This window comes from Saccopteryx leptura, chromosome 5, assembly GCF_036850995.1.
Source record: "Saccopteryx leptura isolate mSacLep1 chromosome 5, mSacLep1_pri_phased_curated, whole genome shotgun sequence".
NCBI lineage: Eukaryota > Metazoa > Chordata > Mammalia > Chiroptera > Emballonuridae > Saccopteryx > Saccopteryx leptura.
The window spans coordinates 46,163,673-46,189,604 of record NC_089507.1 but is presented as its reverse complement, the minus strand read 5'-3'; positions in this window follow the sequence as shown (position 1 = coordinate 46,189,604).

Sequence of the window (25,932 nt, the reverse complement as noted above, 5' to 3'; positions counted from 1 at the left end):
ACCCATCAGCATAAACCTGTGAAGTCCTGTTTTACCCTCAGCATACACCTGTGAGGTCCAGTCGATAATTATGCTCATTTAATAAGTAAGGAAACCAAGGTACACAGATGTCAAGTTACTTGATCATGGTCATTCAGCTAATAAATGGCGGAGCTGGGATTATAGTCAAGCATTTTCACTCACTGTTTCTGGTCTTAACTATTCTCAATAACATTGTATCTTAAAACCTGAATATATAAACTAAAAATAATAACAAGTCTTCTATATAACTCAGGGTATTATAAAACTCAGTTCCTGGACTGAGCTTTAATCCAAGACAGTATCGAAAGAGCTAAATTTTTAACGGAGACAGAGCTGGAATTCTACTCAGCATCTTATCAAATCTTTATTACTTTGTCTAAGATATAAGAAAATACACCCCTGAAAAACAGTACAATCACAGTGTGTCCGTAAAGTCATGGTGCACTTTTGACCGATCACAGGAAAGCAACAAAAGATGAGAGAAATGTGAAATCTGCACCAAATAAAAGGAAAACTCTCCCAGTTTTATACCTATTTAGTGCAGTTTGATGTGGGCTCATGCACAGATTTTTTAAGGCTCCTTAGGTAGCTATCCTGTATAGCCTCTACAGACTCGTCACTGACTGATGGCCTACCAGAACGGGGTTTCTCCACCAAACTGCTGGGTTCCTTCAACTGCTTATCTCACCGAGTAATGTTATTCCTATGTGGTGGCGCTTTGTTATAAATGCGCCGATATTTACATTGCACTTTGGTCACGGATTTGAATTTAGTGAGCCACAGAACACATTGAACTTTCCTCTGTACCGTCTACATCTCAACTAGTATGTCCGTGGGCTTCTCTGCTGTATATACGGTGTTACGTCATCATCTGCGCATGCACACATGCTGCCACATCATCCTACAGAAACTGGGAGGGTTTTCCTTTTATTTGATGCAGCTTTCACATTTCTATCATCTTTTGTTGCTTTCCTGTAACTGGTCAAAAGTGCACCGTGACTTTACGGACACACTATATATAATATTCAACACTATGACACTAAGAAAAAAGAAAAAACTTTGGTTAGAACTCTTAGCATCTTGATGAGATGGTCTGAATATTGTGATAAACTAGATCACTACTTCTTTTTCCTCTTCAGTACAAATCTTCCTATCTCCCTCATTTGACAAACTCACCAATATTGACTGTCATTTCTTAGGAAAAGGATCAGAAGCAAGAGCAATGATCCCAGGAAAGTCTTATTCCAAGCATATTGCAAAAGGTGAAAAATGTCTGAATGACATTAAAACTAAATTTTTAAAAAATATTTGGAAGAAATTAATGCATGCAGATAATTTGAAATTCTTTATGTGTAATTCAGAATTATGACATATAGCACTACAGACTCCTTAGGATCTTGCCTTTAGCTTTCATCCTTACAATACTCCAACTTCTTGCGGATTAAGAGCAAAATCTGGAAGAATTTCTAATCTAGAATCTTTATTTTTCCTTTAAATATTCTTCCAAATGATGTTTTCTAAATTCAGGAATTAATTTCTTATTTTATTTTAGTCTCCTGCCTTGCTTTCAGAAAGTATTTTTATTGATGTAAGTGTACCTTTAAATATTTTTAATTTCGAACTTCTACTTTGCCATGCACTGACAGGTGACAATAAACAAGTGGGGTATTAGTGGGACTAGAGCAAGTGCAGGTACTTATAAATATCTCTGCGTTCTACATAGCCAAGGTTATCTCCTAGGTAACTACCAGATAACTGAAATGTTCATCTGACAGGTTTTTAATATCCCCCAAATTTTCAGTTTTTAATATTTAATAGCATCTTAATAGTAGATAATTTTCTACCAGAAATCCTAAAATTGATTTGCTTTTGAACATGAAATCCCTGTGATTTACTAAACTTCCAATGATTTTCAAGTCTATCCACTATTTAGTTCTTATGTTTACTTTGAAAATCATATATAGAAATAAAAGGAAAGTAACCTTGATATGTTTCTCTTTGTTCACTTTCAATTAAAAATAACCAAACTGGGAACTATTTAAATTCATGAAACAATATCTTAAAGTTCACTTTATCAAAGGCCATTTGCTAAATACAAAGTAATCTTTTTTTACTATTTAAATACATGAAGAAAGTTTTATTTAAATAATATATGTTTATTTGCTCTTCAGAAATTTCAAACAAATACAATATGTCACCACTTATGTTTATAAAGATACATTTTTAAATTTTACTTTATTATTAGCAATGTTTTTGTTAACCTTAGTTCTAAGCTAGTATAAAGTACAAATTATTCTTTTATACCAAAGTATTTGATGGGAAAGTACTCAAGAGTCACAGTTCTGTTTTGTTTTTTAATTACAACTAATATTCTGTCTTCTTCTCTTTTACTAACTGTTAACTTTCCTTCAATTATCACAGAAGTAGTAATTATAGATATTAATTTGTCTTTGAAATCAATTTCAACATAATGAGCAATGCTCAGACACCAGCTAGGTGTCTTATAATTCAATTCAATTCTGACATTCTATACAGAGATAACATCAGATTCCACAAGTTAAGGGCTCAGTCTTAAAAGACTGCAAACACCATTACACACACACACACACACACACACTGCCACCTCAAATGCCAGTCACAAGCTAGGGTTACCACTGTGCTTCTGACCAACCCTCTGGAGAATGAAGGTTCCAGTGACTCTTTCTTTGGACTTCTAGTGCCAGGTACAAGTTCAGGTTGTTACTTGTACTTCTGTTTCATTATAAATCTCTAAATTAGAGTTTTCAACAACTCCCTCCTCAGAGTCAGTTAATTTTTTAGAGTGACTCACAAAACTCAGAAATAATGTATAAAAGAGATGCATAGGGCAATATGGGGGAAAAGTGTGTGGAACTACCATGCTGTCTCTGAGATTGGCACTTTCTCCAAATCTCCATGTGTCCACTAACCTGAAACTCTGAGCTTTTTAGTTTTTATGGAGGCTTTTAATATAGGTTTTTATGGAGGTTTTTTTTACATAAGCATAACTGAATAAATTATTGGCCATTGTCAAATGAACTCTATCTCTAATCCCTCTCCCCTCCTGGAGGTGTCTGTGTATAGGAGGTGGTGGTGGGGGGTGGAAATTAAAGGTTCAATTCTCTAATCACATGGCTTCGCTGGCAATCTCTCTCCCATCTTTAAAGTAATAAAGGCTAGTCTGAAAGTCACCTCACTAACATAACTAAAGACACCGTTATTGCTTTCATCACAGGAAATCCCAAGGACTTTAGGACCTGTGAGACAGGATCCATGGACAAAGAACAATATATTTTTTATAAATCACAATATCACAGGTATATAGACAAAAGTCCCATTATATATGTAATAGTGGGACAAAAATAGAAAACATTTTTCTAGAAGTCAAATATAAATGTATTCTCTATATTTTTCAAATTTTATATGGTTATTATGTAACAATAAAATACTCATATACATTGAAACAATATAATTGTTTGCACTAGGCAGAAACTGCTCTATTGTAACTGTAGAACCAGCTCAAAATGGTCCTATTCTGTTAAACCGGATACTGACTTGTTTTTCAGATACAACTGACCAAAACCACAAGTCCCAGAGGTAAAGCTTGTACAAAGGAATGATCTTTGACTTCCAGCTGCACTTGCAACCAAAGCCTCACCACTTCACCTACTAACCCCCTCCCCCCAATGCACACACATGGAACCAAAGGACCAGGACATAGCAGGAACTTGAACACAAGGAACCTTTTCAGAAGCCAAGGGCCCACTGTCCAGGAAGATCTGGTATTGACACCCCTTTACTATAAATGGCCAAGTTCAAAGATCCTCCAATCAAAATTTGCACCAACAGTATTTCCACATACTTGTTCCCCCTACACCCTTGAAAAACCCTTAAGCTAGTGCAAAGTAAAATGGATTTGAGGCACCATTCGGTTTTCCTTTTCCTTTACTGGATGTAACAGAGAAGACCACATTATATTTTATTTATATTTTTGAGTTTCCATAGATTAAACTCATGAATTCCTAAAAGCATGCCCTGTTGTATTTATTTTAACTTTATTTATTTACTTTCTGGTTGTCAATTTATTATTTATTATATGTAAAAGAACATTGTGATGTGAAATATACCTATGAGTATGCTTTTAAGAAATTGCAAATTTTGTCATATGATTTAAAATTATGCTTCTTTTTATTGCCTTAAATAATCAGCCTACCTCAGCAAAAGCAGTTAGCAATCTGACACAATCTGTTAATTCTTTCCCAAACATGGTTTGGTTTTATTTTTAACTTGTATAAGTAAAGAAATTATAATCAGACTTTTTGCATAGAACAATCATTAAAGAAGAAATTAAATATTCAATAATAAAATATTTAAAATCAAGTTACAGTATATTGTTTTCAACTAAGCTTTACTTATAAGAATCCTTCATTGCTTTTTAAAAGTCAACTAACAATTATTTAAATACTTATTATATTCACTACAACTTAAAATGCTATGCAGATAACAGATGCTGTCATTACCCTTGTCAATGTTATGCCATTTATATAACAAAGTAAATTTAACTCAACAAATATAAATGGATGTTTTTACTATAGCATGATATATGTATACTAGACAACCTCTCATTCTACAGAATTTTGTAGTAAAATAATAGAAAAAGAGTAGTGCTAGAACATACCTCTTAAAACCTCTGTAACTAAGTACAAAAGCATTAGCAGTTTCAACATAATAACTTGCAGGTTTTTAAAAGAAAGATGTATATCAAATTCTTAAATACATTTTATGAAATAGAAATATAACTTTTTTAAAATATGAAGAAAGCTGCCTGACTAGATTGTTGCACAGTGGACAAAGCATTGACCTGGGATGCTGAGGACCCAGGTTCAAAATCCTGAGGTCACTGGCATGAGCGTGGGCTCATCTAGCGTGGGCTCATCCATTTGAGTGTGAGGTCACTGGATTGTAAACATGATCTCATGGTTGATGGTTTGAGTCCAAGGTTGCTGGCTTGAGCAATGGATCACTGCCTCAGCTGGAGCCTCCCAGTCAAGGCACACTATAAGAAGCAATCAATGAACAACTAAAATATCATACTACAAGTTTATTCTTTTCATCTTTCTTCTTGTTTGTCTCTGTCTCTGTTTCTCTCTCTCACTAGAATAAAAAGTGAGGGAAGTATGATAAAAGAGAATGTAAAAGATGTTTACTTATATTAAGATAGATACAAGGGCATAAATTGAAAAGAATCACCAAATAAACTTTTCTAAGACAGTGATTAACCTGAGACAGAAGGGAGAGCATAGGGTGCAGACCTTTTATACACCATACTGAAATCCTTCATAGCACTCACTTTCATCCATGCAGTGTGTATTAATTTGACATTACTTAGTGGTGTAAATATTAACAGTGCATAAACCAATGTGACTTTCATGTTATACTGACATCATGTCCAAATTTACCTAATGTATATGAGCTATTTTTTTTTCATTTTAGAAACTCCCATTATAGTAGAACATTACCAAGTCTAATCTAGTTAAAAGACAATTTAATAAGAACTAAAGATGCAAATATAATATATGACTTAATAAAACCAATATGGCTTCAATGGAAATTACAGTCAAATGAGGAAATGTGAAAAATCTATCTACATATTTTATCTTTATCTAGATATGTACAAATACCTTTATTATCTATATATTTAATTTTATATCTATATCTATATATGTTCATAATGATATCAATTTCTAGAAAATGTCATACATAAAAGGGGTATGTACAAAGCGATTTATGCCTAAAAATAAATTATCTGTTTGTTTATATTATCCTATTCCTGGTCTGGCAGATTAAAGAAGCAAAGCAAATGAGAGAGGGCTCAGGGAAAAGCACCTTTACCACAGCTACATCCTGGACTTCTAGCTTCCAGACTGTGAGAATAAATTTTACTGTTTGAGCCACCCAGTCTGTGCTGTTTCATTATGGCAGATTGAGCAAACTATTGAATAATACACAGTATACTGTTAAATTTTAAAAATGTTATGTATATCAACTGTATGATCATAATTTTCACAATAAATTAGTTATTCTTTTCAATTATTTAGCCAATATTTATATTGATGTATACATTAATGAGTAAATAAAAATGAAGAAAGGAAGGAAGGAAAGGAAAAAAAGAGAAGAGAATGGAGAAAAGAGGGGGAAAAGGATAGATAAATATCTTATAAACTATATTTCAAGATAGAAAAAAAATAGAGACGGGTTATAAATTGGTTTTTTCTTTATTTTAATAAATTTTAAGGATAGTATCAATAATACTTATATATAGTATATAAAATCATTTTAAGGACAAAATAAATCTTTCTTGTGATATAATACGTCTTGTTTTAGTAATGTCAATCTCCACTATGGAATGCTTTTACATGTGTGTGTGAAGCACTTAAGGGCAGATCACCACAATGGTAAAATATAGCAAAACAAGGTTTCAGTTAAGATCATATAGACCAGTGGTAGTCAACCTGGTCCCTACTGCCCACTAGTGGGTGTTCCAGCTTTCATGGTGGGTGGTAGCGGAGCAACCAAAGTATAAATAAAAAGATAGATTAACTATAGTAAGTTGTTTTATAAAGATTAATTCTGCCAAACAGTGAAAATCCGACATAAAGTACTTGGTAAGTAATTATTATTATATGTTTTAACTTGCTGTAACTCTGCTTTATAAATTTTATAAAGTAAAGTTACTTTCCTACTTTATAAATCACCATTACTGTGGAACTGGCGGGCAGTTAGAAAATTTTATTACTAACAGAGATACAAAAGTGGCGGTAGGTATAAAAAGGTTGACTACCCCTGATCTAGATGATACCTGGAAAACACTAAACATTCATCATTCTGTGATGTTAGTAGTAAGTGAGAATGGTATCACAGTATTAGACCTAAATACACCTCCTTACATTACATTTTGGTAAGGTGAACATTAGTATGCCATTTCATCAACTTTGCCGAAGTCAGATTAATTATACTTATTATACTGTCATTCAGCTCTAAAATATTTGCTTAAAACAGTGCAAGTCTTTGTGTATTCATGTACAATATTATACGTATAGCATGCTTTAATCAGAACAAATTGAACAGTTTCTACATACACTTGGCTACTGTATAAAGGCGTATTGCTACTTAAGCATCCAGTGAAAATGGGCAATCTACAAAGTATTTCTGGTTTTATGTCTTTAGCAACCTCTCTTCTGACATTCATATTTGTTTTCAGATAAATGGCTTTGATATAAAACAGTAGACACATATTAAAGCACTGAAACTGCTACAAAACATCAAAGACAGAATGCTATTTTAGAAGTTAAAATTCATGTTTTGGAATAGTCCATGATTCCGTCAAGGGAAAGATCAGGGGAAACAACAAGAAAATCAAGAGAAGATCAATAAATTATTATATCTACATGTGAGTGTTCAGATGTTAATAATGCAAAAACATCATTGCCTTCTAGGAGAGCAATCTGATACTTAAAACAAGTCCAAGACACTAGCCAGAGCCAGATTCTGATTAAAGGATTACTAATAAAGAAAAGGATTAATACCTGTGCAAAAATATCTGGAAATATCCTCTATGAAAGTGGTACTAATATACCTGCAAGTGTATGAATTGCTTTTAGTCTGTGTGTGGTTGATGACCAAGTCTTTCAATGTGAGAATATCATTAGGAAGACTTTTTCATTTTCACTGATATTTACTTCATTAAGAAAAATAAGAGAAAAATTTAATGCTTTCCTATATTTTGAGGAATCTCTTTTATTGATTTGAAGTTGCCCATCTTATTTTGCATCCTAACTTATTTGAAAAAAAAATGTAGAAATACATGAAAAAAGCAAATCACTGAAATGATCAAATTGTATTTAATTGGAGATTGAGCAAACATTTCTCCTAATTATAATAAAGTAAGCTCTATAGCTTAATTTAAAAATGTTTTTTCAGAAGTAGAAGAATCATCTTTAAAAGTATAGGTTGAAAATATGGCACCTAATAGACCCATTATTCTAAAGCATTGTTTTATGATGTGCCTATATTTAATAATAGTTCTATGCAGGCTCATAACCGTTTTTGTGATTTACTGTGGTTATACCACCTGTGCATGATATTAATTAAGAAATGGGGAGACAGTGTTGTAAAAATGAAAAATTTTCTTTGTCATCAGGAAAAAGAAGGCACTGGGTAAGTTCTTTGTTCATCAAAGTTTGGTGATGCTTCAAATACTTGTCCCAAGGCTAGCATTTTATATCTCCACAGCTTGAAGCAGTAGAACAGATAAAAGATAAAACTTGCAAGCTCAGTAGTCAGCATGGATATATAATCATGTGTTTCTGTCCACTTGAATTAAATGCGCATAGAAACCTGAATGTGGTTTGTGCATCCTTTTAAGCCCAGGATTGAAATAAACAGCATGGACCTAACAAAATACTGTGGTAGTTGTTAATCTACTAAATAGTCCATTAGTATCTGTCATTTAGGATTAGCTGAGTGTTTTTATGTTCATCGTGTTTTTAAGCACACTGACTTATAGATGGATTTATAGATAGATTAAATACATCTTAAACTAAGTCCTAGAAAGCATCCATCTAGAGAATTTTATAAATTAAATGTATTTTTCTTCACATTAAGCCCCATAAAGTGGGCTTTTCCATGAAAAGCATTACCTAGAATAAAGTTGCAGGTTTAAAGTTTCTAGATTTCTGATATTTAAGAAATGAAAAAACTAAAATAGAAAGTAATTTAGAACAAATTTTATCAATTTACTTTTATTATTTATACTACTTTTATAGACTTCTGAGCATTTAAACTTTTTAATCTTCCCAACTGGAACACTGCTCATTTGTTCTATATTACTTCAAAAATTTCTAAAGTAAAATAAGATTTTCATAACAGTTCATGTTAAAACAATGTATATATAAAAACGGTCTTTCTCTTCTCCCCTTTAATTTCCTATCCTTAAAGTAATCCATGTTAACAATTCAGGGTTTAATTTTCTACTTCTTTTATAAAAAAAAATACACATATAACAAATGTTAGGCTTCTTTTATATATAATTTTAAAAACGGGATAAAATTATATATAGGATCATGAAAAACTTTCACAGTTACTACACTTAACTAATTTTGAGTGTATAGCAGTCCATAACTTATTATTAATACATTTTCTATTGGTACACTATCATATTGATTACAGTATTATAAAATAAACCATATTTAAGTGTGTGTGTATGTATGTGTGTGTGTGTATATATATATATATATATATATATATATATATATATATATATTCATATTTACCACTATTTATTTCTGTAGGTTAGATTACCAGATAGTAATCACTTGGTCAAATGTATATATATTTTTAGTAGATAACTATGAAAATTTTCAAATTTACTGAGGCAATTTGCATTTCTACCCAAATTATATGGGATACTTTATTTCTTCACATATACTGTGGTATAGAAAATATAAAACAATTTTCACACTCTTTGAAAAAGTTAAAATTGTCATGGTAGCATGGATTATGTTCTAGTTATGATAAAATTTTAAAAAATATATAATAGCTCAGGTAATTTTGTGTTTTATATGGAATATTGTCATACAATTGAATTTTATCTAAATTTTGAGAATTTACAATACATTGACATTTTTAAAATTAACAACACATAGTACTTTTAACCACTGTCCATTGTGTTTTCTGGAAAAAGGAATGAAAAACATTATCATGTAAGGCTTATCTAAACAAAAAAAATGAAACAACAGTGTTGATCTTCATATTTTCACCATCTAATAAGAGATACACTTAACAAGCAAGGTGGCTTTTAAAAGGAGTAAGCTCAAGGTTATGTACATTAAAATAAAAACGTATTGGTGAATATGAATAGAATAATTCCAGCATCAGCTTTGATGATACTTTATGGAATGATATTTCCTGTGGAGCAACCTCCATAATTTTTCTTTATAATGCTACTAGATGGTTTGATTGATTATAGTGCAGTTTGATTATAATTATAGAACTTTGGACAGGAAAATTCAGACAGAGGTCATCAAACTTATAATTGAAAGAGAATAGTATTTCACATTGCACTGAAGTCAATAAAGATAATTATTGCCTTTAAAATGACATAAAAAACATTAAAACTTAGCAATTTTAAAGGCATAATATTTTATTAAATGTTTTGAGAATTTTTCCTGGATTTGATAGAAACTATTTTTTAAATTAACATACATAGTAGTACAGAAACATATTTACTTGTTTTAGAATACTAAAACTATTCCAACCATTTTATAAACTTTTAGGTTAATAAAAACCTAAAGTCACTGCAAACCAAACATTCATTTCTTTTGTACAACTTAAATGCATTATACAGATAAAAATCTTGTATGTAATCTTGTATGCTATATTATGTTTATTCTAGAACAGGAAATGTTATAATGATTGAAACGTAATTCTTTATTTTCATGTGTTTTCTGTCAATATAAAACTCGACTTTTTCTTAGAGTGAGTGGATATTTAAAATAACTATTAAAATGAAGTAAAATTATATTAGTAGGTTTGATTATGACATTTCTGGGTATAATAGTGTTTGAGCAGATATACCTATCCAGATTCAATCTGAAATAATAAACATACCATAAAAATACAGAAGAGAGAAAAGAAGTTTGTGTTACTTTTCGATATGTTAGATAGATGTCTTTCAGAAGCTAGCTCATTCAGAGAATTATATGATGAAAAACAGGAGATACAAACATAAAAAAGGAAGTACTGAGAAATGAATCCTTCTTTTCCATTATATGAAAATGATTAAATGTCAGAAAAAATGAATTTAGAGTAGTATACAACCTCTCTAAATAATTTAGGAGGACCCACAGTACCTCACAGGACAAACTTTATGAAGGCTTTTGAACATAATAATACTTAGAAAAATTTTCAACAATATGTAGCAATGTATTTGAAAGGATTTGTGCTCAAAGTTACAAAAGCCAAGCAAGGATGGCCTACACACAGAGCTCATTTGGTAATGTTGTTCCTAGACGTGTTAAAGCTTGTTCTTTGATATAGGCAAGCCAAATTCCAAAGCAAGCCAGATAAACTTGGTCTAATATTTGCGTGATTAGGATGAGGTAAAATGAATATTAGTGGATGTGCTGTTCTTACAGAACTATTATAACAATTTCATCATTATTCAGGGCCTACGTTCAGCTTCTATAATAGACCGCATCAACCTTGATAAAATTTTGTTTCTTTTACTTTAGGTCTAGGTAAGCAATTGACAAAATTCAGGGTGCTAGATTGTTTATATATTATGGTTTGTCCATCTTTGATATGTGGTATCCGTTAAATCATCTATAATAAACATTGTAACCCCCCCATCAGTCTTAACAAGCAGAAAGGAGAAAGCAAATCAAGACAAGGTAGAACCCAGAAATAAAACATATCACTTTTTAACATTTTATGTTATTGTGGTAAGAACATTTAAAATGAGATCTACCCTTAACAATTTTTTAAGTGTATATCATTGTTGACAATAGGTACAAAGTTGTGCAGTATTTCTGGATTTTATTCAGCTCATTTAACTAGTATCAATGTGCCAATATCACTTTTGCTCACATACCATTGGCCAAAATTTGGTCCCATGTTCAAAATAAGATTCAAAAGGGACTATGAATGAATTTGGGGAGTGAATAGAAATACGATTGTGGTGGAGACATGTGACAAGCACATGTGTAAGCTGCCAGGGATCAGTCCTAGCTCCATGACTTACCACCTCTATGATTTGTGGGAAACATACTTAACCTCTTTATGTTTCAGTGTCATGATATGTAAAGCGGGAATGATAATTGGACCTACCTTATTGGCTTGTTATAAAAAGTATATGGAGTTCTCTGCCACATTGCCATTAAAAGAGAAAGAAATAAAAAAGAACTATATTTAGTTTAAGTTAGAGTTTGTTGTTGTTGTTGTATAGAAGATATCAGAAATAACAGAAAAGTTTATGCAAGTACTAAGATATAGTAATTCAAATGCTACAACTCACATGCACATAGACAGTTATACACAGACACACAGTCACACACACACACACACACACTCATCATTCTTCTGACTGAATCTTAGGGAAAACCGGACAATAATAAAATAGTCTTATTATTTAGGACTTATTATATTTGTCTCCAGTAAACAAACCATAAGCACAGAGAGAAAATACACAATAAGAAGAACAAGATTTGGAATCTGTGGTACACCTTTTGATTCTTTAGATGACACTTTGAAATCTAAATTTGTGCCTTTTTAATTCTCTAATAGAAAAAAAAATGAACAAAAAACAGAGCCAGTGCTATTTAACTCACAGTTAGAGAGAAGTTATTAGCATAATAGCCGTGGTCTGCCATAGCAGCCTGAAAAGAAACGTCTGGACTAGATCTATCTTACAGTGGGTGGAGAAGAATATGAAGTGGATGTTTAGTTGGTTTGGGTTGTATTTTTGTTAAATCAATACCACCTAATAAATAAGCATTTTAAAATGTCTTTATATAAGAGCCTAATGTAACCATTTGTTAAAATTAAAGACATGGACTAAAATGTTGGTAGATAAACTAGTCTCAAGTTTTACAAAGTTGATAAGAATTCAGTCTGAGACAAAGGTATTAAATGAAAAAAGGAATTTTGGTTTTGCAATTATTTTCTAACAAACACATAATACTCACTATGTACCAAACACTCCTCTAAATATTTTATAAATAATAATTCAATAACCATATGAGTTCTATAGGGTAGTTATTATCATAATCTCTATTTTACATATGATGAATTTAAGGCCCAAAGAGATAAAGAAGATTGCTCAAGATCATCCAAATGGGTTTGTTCTGTAGCTAATACTTAATTCTTGGCAGACTTATTTCAGTGTCTGCACTCTTATCAAAGTGTGATGCTGTTTTGGAGTCTCTTTAAGAAGGGCATGGGTCCCATTCTTGAGGGCTCCACCTCAATGACCTAATTATTTACTTCTCAATGTTTCCATCTCTTAATGCCATCACACTGGGTGTCAAGTTTCCAACATATGGATTTGGGAGGAACACAAACATTCAATCTACAGCATCTCTTTTCTTCCGCCCCCTTCTTCATCTCTTCTCTCCTTTACTCTGGTGCTTGGATCCTCTCTTCTTTTGTGTAACTAAACTTCATGAACCATATATTTATACTCACTGTCTTTATTTTCCTCGCATGGCTTGTGATTTTAGATTACAGACTCATGTTAACTAGTGTTTAATTTTAGGAATGCTGACCGGCTTACTTTATGGCTATATTTTTCTAGAGTGAATTTGCCTTTCTTTATCTAGTTATCAATTTAAACCTTGCAAATTTAATTTAATTTTGTAGATATCTTCAGATCATACAGCTACTGTACATTCAAACCCAAATCTACTTCCATAATATCTATGACCAAAACTCTTTGAGGTAGCATCTTCTCAATTCTTTCTGACCTAAAAAAAGATGTATAGATGGTTTACATAGATTCTTGTCTAGTTAAAATTGAATTATGGTATTTTATGAAAACACATGAATATGCATGTGAAAGGAACAAATACATGTCTTGTGCATGTGTGTGTTTGTAAAATAAAAAGAAAGTCTTAACATATTTTTGTTACATAAAGCAATCTTATTTTAATTGAAGTAATAAGCAATGAGTTAAAAACAAATAAATAAAATTATTTTTATATAAATTTTAAATTTTTAGTGTTACAGTACATGCTCTTTTTTTAAATTCTAAAATTCAGTTTTACTAGATCAAAATTAGATATTTCAATTACTTCATATAAATTAATGAGAAAAATTAGGATTTTATGAAAGCTATAGATCAGTGGTCCCCAACCCCTGGGCTGTGAACTGGTACCAGTCTGTGGGCCATTTGGTACCGGTCCACAGAGAAAGAATAAATAACTTACATTATTTCCGTTTTATTTATATTTAAGTCTGAACGATATTTTATTTTTTAAAAATGACCAGATTCCCTCTGTTACATCCATCTAAGACTCACTCTTGACGCTTGTCTCAGTCACGTGATACATTTATTCGTCCCACCCTAAAGGCTGGTCCGTGAAAATATTTTCTGACATTAAACCGGTCCGTGGCCCAAAAAAGGTTGGGGACCACTGCTATAGATAAAATATTCATGAAGGACTGCTGACTTCTCAGGTATCAAGAGCTTTTTTATTTATTTATTTATTTTTTATTCATTTTAGAGTGGAGAAAGAAAGGGAGAGAGAGACAGAGAGGAGAGAGAGACAGAGAGAGAAGGTGGGGAGGAGCTGGAAGCATCAACTCCCATATGTGCCTTGACCAGGCAAGCCCAGGGTTTTGAACCGGCGATCTCAGCATTTCCAGGTCGACGCTTTATCCACTGCGCCACCACAGGTCAGGCCAAGAGCTTTTTTTGTGTTGTAATTTTACTGTTAGAATATTAGTAATGGAAAAATGTCAGTAAGTGTTGGCATTAAGCTGTTATGAATGAAAATTACTTGTTCCCTTTAAACTAGAAATTCTAGAGTAGTTTTTGTGAAATTGCTAGTATATTTCAACAAAATTTGATTCAAAATTTCAGAAGTAACAAATGATTTTGTGTTCTTTTCAAACTTTTAATTCCAACAATAATAAATATGTGAACCAGTTTTCTCTAGACATAATTTCTCTAGGGTGAAAACAAGGTCATAATAGTATTAATACACAGTTGAAGGTGTAGTAATGAAGTTCTTTCAACATGAACAATGAAAAATTAAGCCTTGCAGCTACAGGTTTTCAGAAAGTTGTCATAGTACATTTCCCTAAAGTAAGAGATATAACCAGAGGGTCAAAACTGAAAAGATTACATTAGCCTTAAGTTAAGATTTTTTTTAGTGAAGTGAATTGCAGATTTCACAGAAATGGCAATACCAACTTTTGCTGAAATTATAGGTATAAGTTACTGAATGTGAGACAGGAAACAGATGGCCAGTAAAGATAGGCACTGCCAAATTACTAGAAGAAGATCTCAGTATTCTATCTGTGCCAGATAGAAATGACTTCATTTGTTATACTAAGGTATGGTGGGGCTATACAGGGCTGGAAGGAACAGGATCATGAAGGAAGGACAGCTATGGGATAAACTGAAGGTATGCATTATCTTTAAGCTGGTGTAGTGGGATGTGTTCCAATATTTTAACCCATTATATAGTTTTGCAGGGCTTACTAGTAAATATACAGGGAGAGGCAAATGTAGGTTTACAGTCGCTTGTATGGAAAATATTACAATAAATAATAAAAATTAATACAAGATTAAACTCTGTTAGTGTACTCCCAACTGTAAACCTATGTTTGTTCCACCCTCTATGTGATTGTCAAACCTTAGCTATCTATGGAAGAACATGTAAGAAGCACGTAAATGGTTGCTTCTGGGGAAAAGGAGATGGCTGGGAAACAGCATTCTAAAAGAATATCACTTTTATAGTCTGGAAATTTTTAAGGATGTTTCATATTACTTACTCAAATATTAATAACTTTAAAATAAAATAACATTAAATACTTGACACTTTACAAATCATTGTAGACCTGGTCTTCTTAAAGTCAAAATATTTACTTTCTCCCCAAAATTATTGTAGATCTCTTTATTCTGTCTCCATTCATAGAAAATTTATCATAGAATTTAAATCTTTAAGATTGTATTAAAGTTAATATGTATTACATATTATTATATGACATTATTAATTTAGTCTTTTAAATATATTACTCCTTCCTTTCTACTCCAGGGCCCTCATAATAGATGCTATAGCAATGGTAAAATAAATAGTATTATTTGATCTTGACTTATTCTCACTTATATAATGTCACACTAATTTTTATTTCATAAACTTCAACATCCACATTTCACTTGTAGATAATTATATAATCTTAAAATATACAATAAAAATTATTATTATGAAAGATGATACTTAACATTTGATTTGTTTCTTAGTAATATGTTTCTTTTGGCATGTGATTTAATCTTCTTACAATTTAGTTGCCCTACCTGTAAAGTGGAATTGATGGACTTGTTATGCACTTTTTACTTACAATGGTCAATAAATCTAAATCCAGGCATAAATACACTTCTGTTCTCAGGCATGCACCTCTTAATGCAATGTAAATGCAAAGAAAGTGATGCACTTGAAAAATGGTCATCCTACAAAAACAATGTCATCAATAAAAGCCATGGTAACCATAGAGACATAACTATAATTACTTTTTAATATAGCTAGAAGTACAAAAAATTCTTTTGTCATGCACCAACCTTGTAGTAAAGGGAAAAGAGAATATAAACAGAGGACCGTGACAGACACATTGCAAGACATGTATTATGTAGAACTTTCATGTATTCAGTCATCAACAAAAACTCACATCTGTCTAGAGCAGGGGTCCCCAAACTTTTTACACAGGGGACCAGTTCACTGTCCCTCAGACCATTGGAGGGCCAGACTATAAAAAAAAACTATGAACAAATCCCTATGCACACCGCACATATCTTATTTTAAAGTAAAAAAAACAAAACAGAAACAAATACAATATTTAAAGTAAAGAACAAGGAAATTTAAATCAACAAACTGACCAGTATTTCAATGGGAACTATGCTCCTCTCACTGACCACCAATGAAAGAGGTGCCCCTTCTGGAAGTGCGGAAGTGCGGCGGGGGCTGGATAAATGGCCTCAGGGGGCCGCATGCGGCCCGCGGGCCGTAGTTTGGGGACCCCTGGTCTAGAGTTTGATAGCATACAAAATGCCTCAGTACAATGTCTTTCCCAAATAATACAGACATGAGCCAAATATGAATTGAAGGATCTGTTGAAAAAATTGCCTGACTTTTAAAGTTTGGCATGACAATATTGTTTTTCTTCTTTTTCCAAGTGAGAGGAGATAAACAGACTCCCGCATGCACCTCAACTGGGATGCACTCAGCAACCTCTCTGAGGCTGGTGTTCTGCCCTTCTGAGGCTACTTGCAACTGAGCTAATTATAGCACCTGAGGCTCCATGGAGCCATCCTCAGCCCCTGGGGTCAATGCTCTCAAACCAATCAAGCCATAGCTGCAGGAGAGGAAGAGAGAGAAAAAGAGAAAGGGGAGTTGGAGGGGTAGAAAAGCAGATGATTGCTTCTCCTGTGTGTCCTTACCAGGAATTGAACCTGGGATATCCATGTGCTGGGCTGATGTTCTACCATTGAGCCAATTGTCCAGGGCCAAAAGATTTTTTTTTAATGCAGGAAAAATTTCATATTAAAGAAGACCAAAGGCACATAATGATTAAAGGCAATGCATGATACTGGATTAGATGTTAGATTAGAAAAAAAAAATGGGAGAAAGTTATAAAGACCATTTAAGGACCTGTGGGGAATATTTAAGAAGGTTATTATAACACCAGTGGCTGAGGCCAGGCAGGTTCACACTGGACTCGGGCAGACAGTAGAGAGACTGTAGAACCGGGAAGCACTGGGCCATACCTGTTTATTGGAGGCTCGCAAAGACAGGTGAGCAAATAAACCACAAAAGGGAAAGAGCTAATAAACAAAGGAAAATCTGCTATTCACAGTAAGGGCTAGAGAGCAAGGAAAACTGCACCTCACCATGGTGGAAGAGTGATCTGGGAGAATCGCCGCCCTGGGGGGAGGGAGCAACCATAGCCTTATATAGGCTGTACACACGGGCCTCTGCCACGTGTGCACAACCTAACCAAACAAAGTGTTTGCAGCTGGTAAACCCACGAGCAAGCCTAACACAGCTGCCCCACAGTTATAAGGTTAAGTTTCAAGTGGGTATTTAATTATAATACTATATTTATAGTATAAATTATGATATATGTAGGATATGTGGATAAGACCATTTATAAAAGAATGTTTCCTTTTATAGGATATGCATTTAAGTATTTTGAATTAAAATATCATAAGATTTACAGATTCATGTATCAATCAAGCACAAGAAAACATGTGTGTGTGTCTGTGTATGCATGTGCAGTAAGAGGTGTACAATTATGAAAACATAAGTAAGCACTCCAAATATAAATCCAGGTGAAGGAATATATGTGTTAATCATACTGTTCTTTCTACTACTGAATGTTCAAAATTTTTCAAAATAAAAAATTGAGAAAGAGATTTCCCTTCAAAAAGTACATGATGCTTTTATGTATTTATGTTTCTTTCTTTTTTCCTGATGTGTATATTTGATAATACAAAAAAGTATTGAATAACTTTTGGTGACTTTGTGTTGTGTCAATCCTGTGTCAACAGGATGTGTTAATTTGTACTAAATATTACAGAATTCTTTTGTTGTATGTTTCTGTGTGAGGCGGGCCACAGGGTGATTTGTGTGAGGTTTGGAAAGTGGAAGGAGAACAATGGCCATTTTCTAGCACAGGAATGTGGTTGCTGATGTTGGATGTGAAGCAGCAGCTAGGCCTGAACTTCCCTGTCTACCCCCAGGTTCCCTATTAGCTCCTCTGATTCTCATATGCAGTATGTGTGGTTAGCTCCATGGGTCCAGTTTCTGCGAGATATCTCTATCACCAAGGTCAGAAGCAACAGAAATGGACAAAGGTGTCAAGTCTATTATGTTAGGATCCATTCTATTCTATAGGTTTCACCCCATCTTCTCTTCTTAATTGCCTTTCCAGAGTGCTTTGAGCTCCAGAGTCAGGCAAGGAGACAATAGTATTATAGAGACAAGTTCACTAGTTCCCAGAGTTGGATAAGACAGTTTTCTGTAGCATATTCCCTTTATCGAAGAATTATAGATAGATAAGTAGCCTAATAGATAGATAGATAGATAGATAGATAGATAGATAGATAGATAGATAGATAGATGATAGATAGATGATAGATACACAGATAGATAGATAGATAATAGATAGATAGATAGATAGATAGATAGATAGATAGATAGATAGATAGATAGATAGATAGATAGATAGATCATAGGTAGATAGATCATAGGTAGGTAGAGATAAAGATAGATGATGTATATATAATTCCTGTTAGTTCTGCTTCTATGGTTGAAACCTAACTGATAAAAAGGTGTTTTTTTTTATTTTTTTTATTTGTTTTTTTACAGAGCCAGAGAGAGAGCCAGAGAGAGGGATAGACAGTAACAGACAGACAGGAACAGAGAGATGAGAAGCATCAATCATTAGTTTTTCGTTGCATGTTGCGACACCTTAGTTGTTCATTGATTGCTTTCTCATATGTGCCTTGACCGTGGGCCTTCAGCAGACCGAGTAACCCCTTGCTCGAGCCAGTGACCTTGAGTTCAAGCTGGTGAGCTTTTGCTCAAACCAGATGAGCCTGCGCTCAAGCTGGCAACCCTGGGGTCTCGAACCTAGGTCCTCTGCATCCCAGTCTGATGCTCTATCCACTGTGCCACTGCCTGGTCAGGAGATAAAAAGGTTTTTAAAAATAATAAAACACAACAATGTTGCTTATATTTTAACTTATGTTTTGAAGATACATATAACTTTTCCTGAAACACATTTGAAATGCCATATAAAAGGTAAGATTGTAGTACCAAAATATCCATCGCAAACTCCAAGCCAGTAAAATACTTAGAAATGTTGAAATGCAAATTTGAGGACCCAAAATTTAAAATTACTTTTAAAATCTGTCTTTGTAGTCAATTAAATAATGTCTCTGCGTGTGTTTTCAAACTTTGCAATAATCTGAACAAAAATTTGACAGACATTTACATCTCTACCTTTTTGTATAAAATTCCAAAAAGCTTAATACATAAAATAATCAAAGGTGTTTTTTGTTACCTCTGTTCTCTTTTTATTTACATAACTAGTCTAACAGCCTCAACTGCAGTTGGCAGCAGAAGTTTGTTAGAAGGATACATGCCATCAAAGTTAAGCAGTATTTAATGAGGTCTAAAATCTTCTCCATTATCTTCTCAACAGGCATTAAAAGAGTGGTCAGATGAGATTTAAATAAAATCATCTATCATGCTTCCCAGAGTAAGTCAAAGATAATCTTTTATTTGGTCATTTTATCTTTCACATATTTGGAGTAAACAGAAATAGTAAGACTCAGAGATAAAAACAAAACACAATATGTAGATATTATTCATCTATGGTAAATGGCTTTCCTATGATGTCAATACCAAAATCCTAAACCTGCCATCACACTGATAAAATCTTGCTTTGGGTATCATTGTTTGTGGACATAATTTTACCCTACTCTTTCAAACTTATGTCTCAGCATCCACTTTAACTAATATTTTGTATTTTTTAAAATGCAAAAAACAAAAAGGAGAAAGTACTTATAGTTATTTTCAAAAAAAGTTTGAGTAACTGAGGTACATTAGTTGTTTTAGAATAGACTATACTACTAATTTGATGATAAAATGTTAGTTATGCTTATTTTTACTTGACTTGATTTAATATTATATTTCTGATTTTATAATAACTTTATTTATTTTGGAGCTAAGCTGGATTTAGTAATCTTTTAAAGTTTTGGTTCACTATTCATAAGGACCTTCCTGCTGTTCTACTTTGCATGTTTGTATAATTTAGATTAGTTATAAACTGGGAATACAGATAACCCATAGAGACATAGGGCTTTAGTTTCACTAAACAGGAGTTTAACCAAAAAAACTTCTCACTGCTCCATACAATATAAATTAAATGTTAATATTTATGGAAGAAGAAACACAAATTTAGAAATTGGATCTGGAATAACTAAAATGCAATATTAAAAAATGCAAAAATTTGTGAGTGACCAGACTTAATTCCTTGAATTATAGAATTGTATATCTGTTCAACTCAAATTTCTCCATTTGGATGCCCAACAGGCATCTCTGACTTGCCATTTCATAAATGAAATCTTGATTACCATCTCTTTACCCCATCACAGCACTTCCATATGGTTTCTCCTGTAGTCTTTCCATTTTAATAACTTACAGCTCTCTCCAAAATGGTCAGGTCAAAAACACTAGATGGAGGTATTTCTGACTCCTATTTTCTTTTACACTCAACATTAAATCTGACAACAACTTCTCTTGACTTAATTTTAAAAACATATTTAGAATCCTAATAGCTTTTACCAAATTGAAAAAAAAATACTACCTTAGTCCAAGAGCAAAGGCAATACAGATAGTCTTTTCAACAAATGATGCTGGAACAACTGGACATCTTCAAGCAAAATTTAAAAAAAAAATGATTTTAGGCACAGACCTTACTTGCTTTACAAAATTTGTCTCAGAATGAATAATAACCCTGGCCAGGTAGCTCAATGGACAAAGCATTGACCCTGCACACCAGAGGTCGTGGGTTCAACCCCAAGTCAGAGCAATCAATGAATACACAACCTAATGGAACAAATAAGTTCATGCTTCTGTCTCTCTCTTCTTTTCTCTCTCTCTCTCATCAATGAAAAAAATTTTTAAGTAAATAAACATAGACTAAACTTAAAGAATAAAACAATACAACTTCTAGAAGATAACATAGGAGTACACTTGGAGGATATTGAGCATAGTAGTGACATTATAGATCCAAAATAAAGGCACAATACAACACAGAAAATAACTGATAAGATGGACTCCATTAAAATTAAAAGCTCCTGCTCTGCAAACGACAATGTGAAGAGAATAAGAAAATAAGCCACAGAGTGGAAGAAAATGTTTGCAAAAGCTATATCTGGTAAACAACAGTTATTGAAAAATGCAAACAACTCTTAAAACTCAACAATAACCAAATGAACAATTCAACTTTTTAAAATGTGTAAAAGATCTTAATATACTCTTCACTGAAAAAAATATATAGATTACAAGTAATCATATGAAAACATATTCAACATCACATGTCATTAGTGAATTGTAAATTAAGAGAACAATGAGATATTACTACATACTTATTAAAATTGTCAAAATATGAAACACTGACAACACCAAGTGCTGGTGAAGATGTAAGCAGCAGAACACTCATTCATTGCTAGTGCAATTGCAAAAATGGTACAGCTACTTTGGAAGAAAGTTTGGCAGTTTCTTACAAAGCTAAATATATTTTCATTATACAACCCAGTAATTACACTCCTTGGTATTTATTCAAAGGAGTTGAAAACTTATGTCCACACAAAAACCTGCATATTGAATATTTATAGTGGTGTCAGTTATAATTGACCAAACCTGGAAATAACCAAAATGTTCTTTATATATGAATAAATTAATAAACTGTGGTAAACTCAGACAATGGAATATTATTCAGCACTAAAAGGAAATGAGCTGTCAAGCTGTGAAAAGACACAGAGGAATATTAAATGTACCTTATTAAGTGAAAGAAGCCAGTCTAAAAAGGCTACTGTATAATACAACTGTATGACATTCTAGAAATGGCAAAACCTTGGAGACAAGATATATTAGTGGTTGCCATGGCTTAGCAGAGAGAGAGAGAGGGATGAATAATTGGAACAGAAAGAATTTTTAAGGCAGTGAAACTCTTCTGTATATTGTAATGGTTATACACATCACTTTACATTTATCCAAAACCTTAGACTGTGCAGTGCAGGTACCTTATGTAACCTATGGACTTTGGGTGATAATGATGCGTCACATAGATTCACTGATTGTAACAAATGTACCACTGTGGTGAGGAATGTCAGGAGTCGGGGAGTTGTGCATGTGTGGGTGCAGAGGGTCGCTGGAAACTCTGTATTTTCCACTCAATTTTCTGTGACCTTAATACTGTTCTAACAGTAAAGTTTAATTAAAAATGAATTAAGAATTTAGACCTAATTAACCTGCCTCTGCTCTTTCTTATTGTCCTGCAATAACTTGTTTGATGAGGAAACCAATTATAAAACAAAACATGAAACTTGTCTTGTTAACATCAAGGGCTTTTGTGAAATAAATCAGACTTTTAGGTATCTTTCTCACAAGTATAGAATTCTCCCACTGAGCTCCACTGGGTAGAGATCAAAACTGCAAACTTAACCTATTTTTGTGTATGTTTCATAAAATTATATATATATATATATTAGAATCCTGATGACTCTATAAGTATATAAATATGTATGTAAATATATACATATTCGTAGATAGGAATTTATTTTTTACCTCTCTGTGATCAGACAAGTTAGGTCATATGTGATGAGATAAACCTTAAAACAAACACACAGTACACATAATCACATATCATGATATGTTCTATGAATGCAAAGAACAGGGTGCTCCTGGAACATGTGACAAGTTTGGAAACAAGCGTTTCAGGCAAATGGAACCATATGTGTAACGTCCCTGAGGCAGGGACAAGCTTTGCATGTTGACAGAACTAAGAGATGCCCAGTGCAGCTGAAACCCATTGATCGAGGAAGGGCTGATGAGCCAGGACAAGGTCAGATCACACACAAACTTGTAGGATGGGGTAATGAACTTGAATTTGGTGTAAGCGAAAAAACATATGGTAAATATTATTTAAAAAGCAATGAACTGTCAGCTTTATTTCTGTATAAGGAACCTTGATTGTTCTTTATATTATTTTTGAAGGGGATAGTCTAAAAAGCCTGGCAATTTGGCAGGCATTATATATATTATAGATATATATTAATTTCACTGTAAAAAATCCCTCAAAATATGGTAGAAAATTAGATGACATAAATTGTGACATGGAAAAACCCAGATTTGCCCTCTTAGAAGCTGTGTAAGTCTTTGAGGCCTATCATATAAGCTATGACTAATAAGTGGCATCGCTGACAGGGTCTTTGAACTTGTGTAAAGTAATTAAGATGCCTTCAATCTTATGGATCAGATCTTGTGTCATTTTTCCCTAGAAAATGAAAGTAGCAGAAGAAAGAAGAGGAGGATAAGGGTGAGAAAAAAAAGGGGGAGGAAAAGTAGAGGGGAGGGAAATGCCAGTCAGACATTGATTAAATTGATATAAAAATTTTGCATAAACATTAAAAATGTGGCCTTGGCCAGATAGCTCCATTGGTTGGAGCATTGGCCCGAAGCGCAGAGGTTGCCAGTTCGATCCCGGGCCAGGCACACACAGGAAGAGATTGATGTTCCTGTCTGTCTCTCTCTCTCACTCTCTCTCTCTCCCCCTTCCTCTCTGGCTAAAATTAATTTAAAAAGATTAGAACATTAAAAATGTGCTACCTCATTTATTGTATTATAAACTATCTCTAACATCAGACTTCATTTGGTATTAATGTATATCAAACCAATTGACCATACACATACAGACTTGAATTGGGCATACATATCTAAAAGTCCTGCTTTGACTTTAAGAATCTCTCTCTGTTATTTAACTAACTTATTTTATTAAAGCCAGACATTGTATCTGTAAGTATTTTATTCAATGATCTGGATACATCAAGATGAAATCATGGCATAGCTTTATTTTTCCTGTTAGTGGTTATTTCATTGTTCTGTTTCTTAATGTCATCTCTCCTAAACCAAATAACATTTATTTTTACTTTATGGAATTAACAAATTCTTTTTTTTTAAGCCTGAAAGAATCCAGGGTAATACAAAACAAGTTCTTATATCTTATTAGATTTAAATATTTACTCTTCTCCCTTAACTAGATTTGGAAGCCTGCATTGAAAAAGATGAATGTGGTTAGAAATTTCTCTTTTTCTACTTTCTCTCCTATGACCTCCACTCAGAGACTTTGTGGCGAGGAGTAGAAATAAGGGAGAAAAAAGTCTGTTATTTAAAGTTTGAAGCTTTAGTTTGGAGAGTAAGGGTTTAGGAGATTCTAACATTGTTTTCTCCATTTAACACACACACACACACACACACACACACACACACACACACACACACACACAAACACACACACCCCTCCCATTTATTTTTTAAATAATAAACCTGAAAGCTTACCACCTCAGCCTGCTCCATCTGGCATGCAAACCATCCTCAGTTCTATGTTTGATTTAATGCCTTAGCAAAAATCTCACTTCATATGATGCTTGCTACACTTTCCAAGGATTTGGAGTTTACAGAAGCAAGCACCTTTTTTACACTGCTTTCATCTTCAGTCTTTGTATCCTACTTTTGTTTATCATTAGATCCAACATTTTTAAACACCCAAAGAGAAAAGATCAATCATAGCAGGCCTTTTGCAGTTTGAAAGATTCAGCAAGCCTGATCTTTGATTAATTTCCAGCTATAATTATTTTGACTAAGGCATAATATTAATCCTCTCATCCCTAAAGCGCTCTTATATTATCAGTGAGTAGATAGCAAATTTTATCTTCATCAATCATTGATTCTTTTGCTGACACAATTTAAAAAGTGCCAGATTTTTTGTTTCTCCTGTAAACATCCTGAATATGACCAGAGTCCAAAATATATAGAGTTATTTGTTTGCTTTGATATAGAAAAGGAAAACTTATCTTCCCAAAGGGATTTAATTGCTCAATGATTTTAGAAAAGAGAAGGGAAAAGCAGAAGACTTCAAAAATTTTTTTTCACAAATTCTTGAATTTTACCTAGGTCAAACATATAAATTATTTTCTATCATAACATTTGGAGAAATTAGAACACTTTCAACACATTTAAAAAAAAATTATTCAGGGTTTCTAGATTTACACCACATTGTTCAGTAGAAAGAATGCAGGTTTTGGATTTGGACAAAGTTTCTAATCCTGGTCCAATAATTTTGTATCTCTGTTATCTGAGGAAAATTCTATTGATATATCTCCTGGTTTCTGTTTCTATTTTGCAAACAACCTACATTTTAGAGCTGGTAAAAGGGTTGGATGAAGTAATTTGGGGTCCTGTTAATTACTGCAGCACACATCCATAACAGGACCAGTGCCTCCAGCATTTACATGCTCTTCCTCTGTTCATCACAGCCCAGTATTGT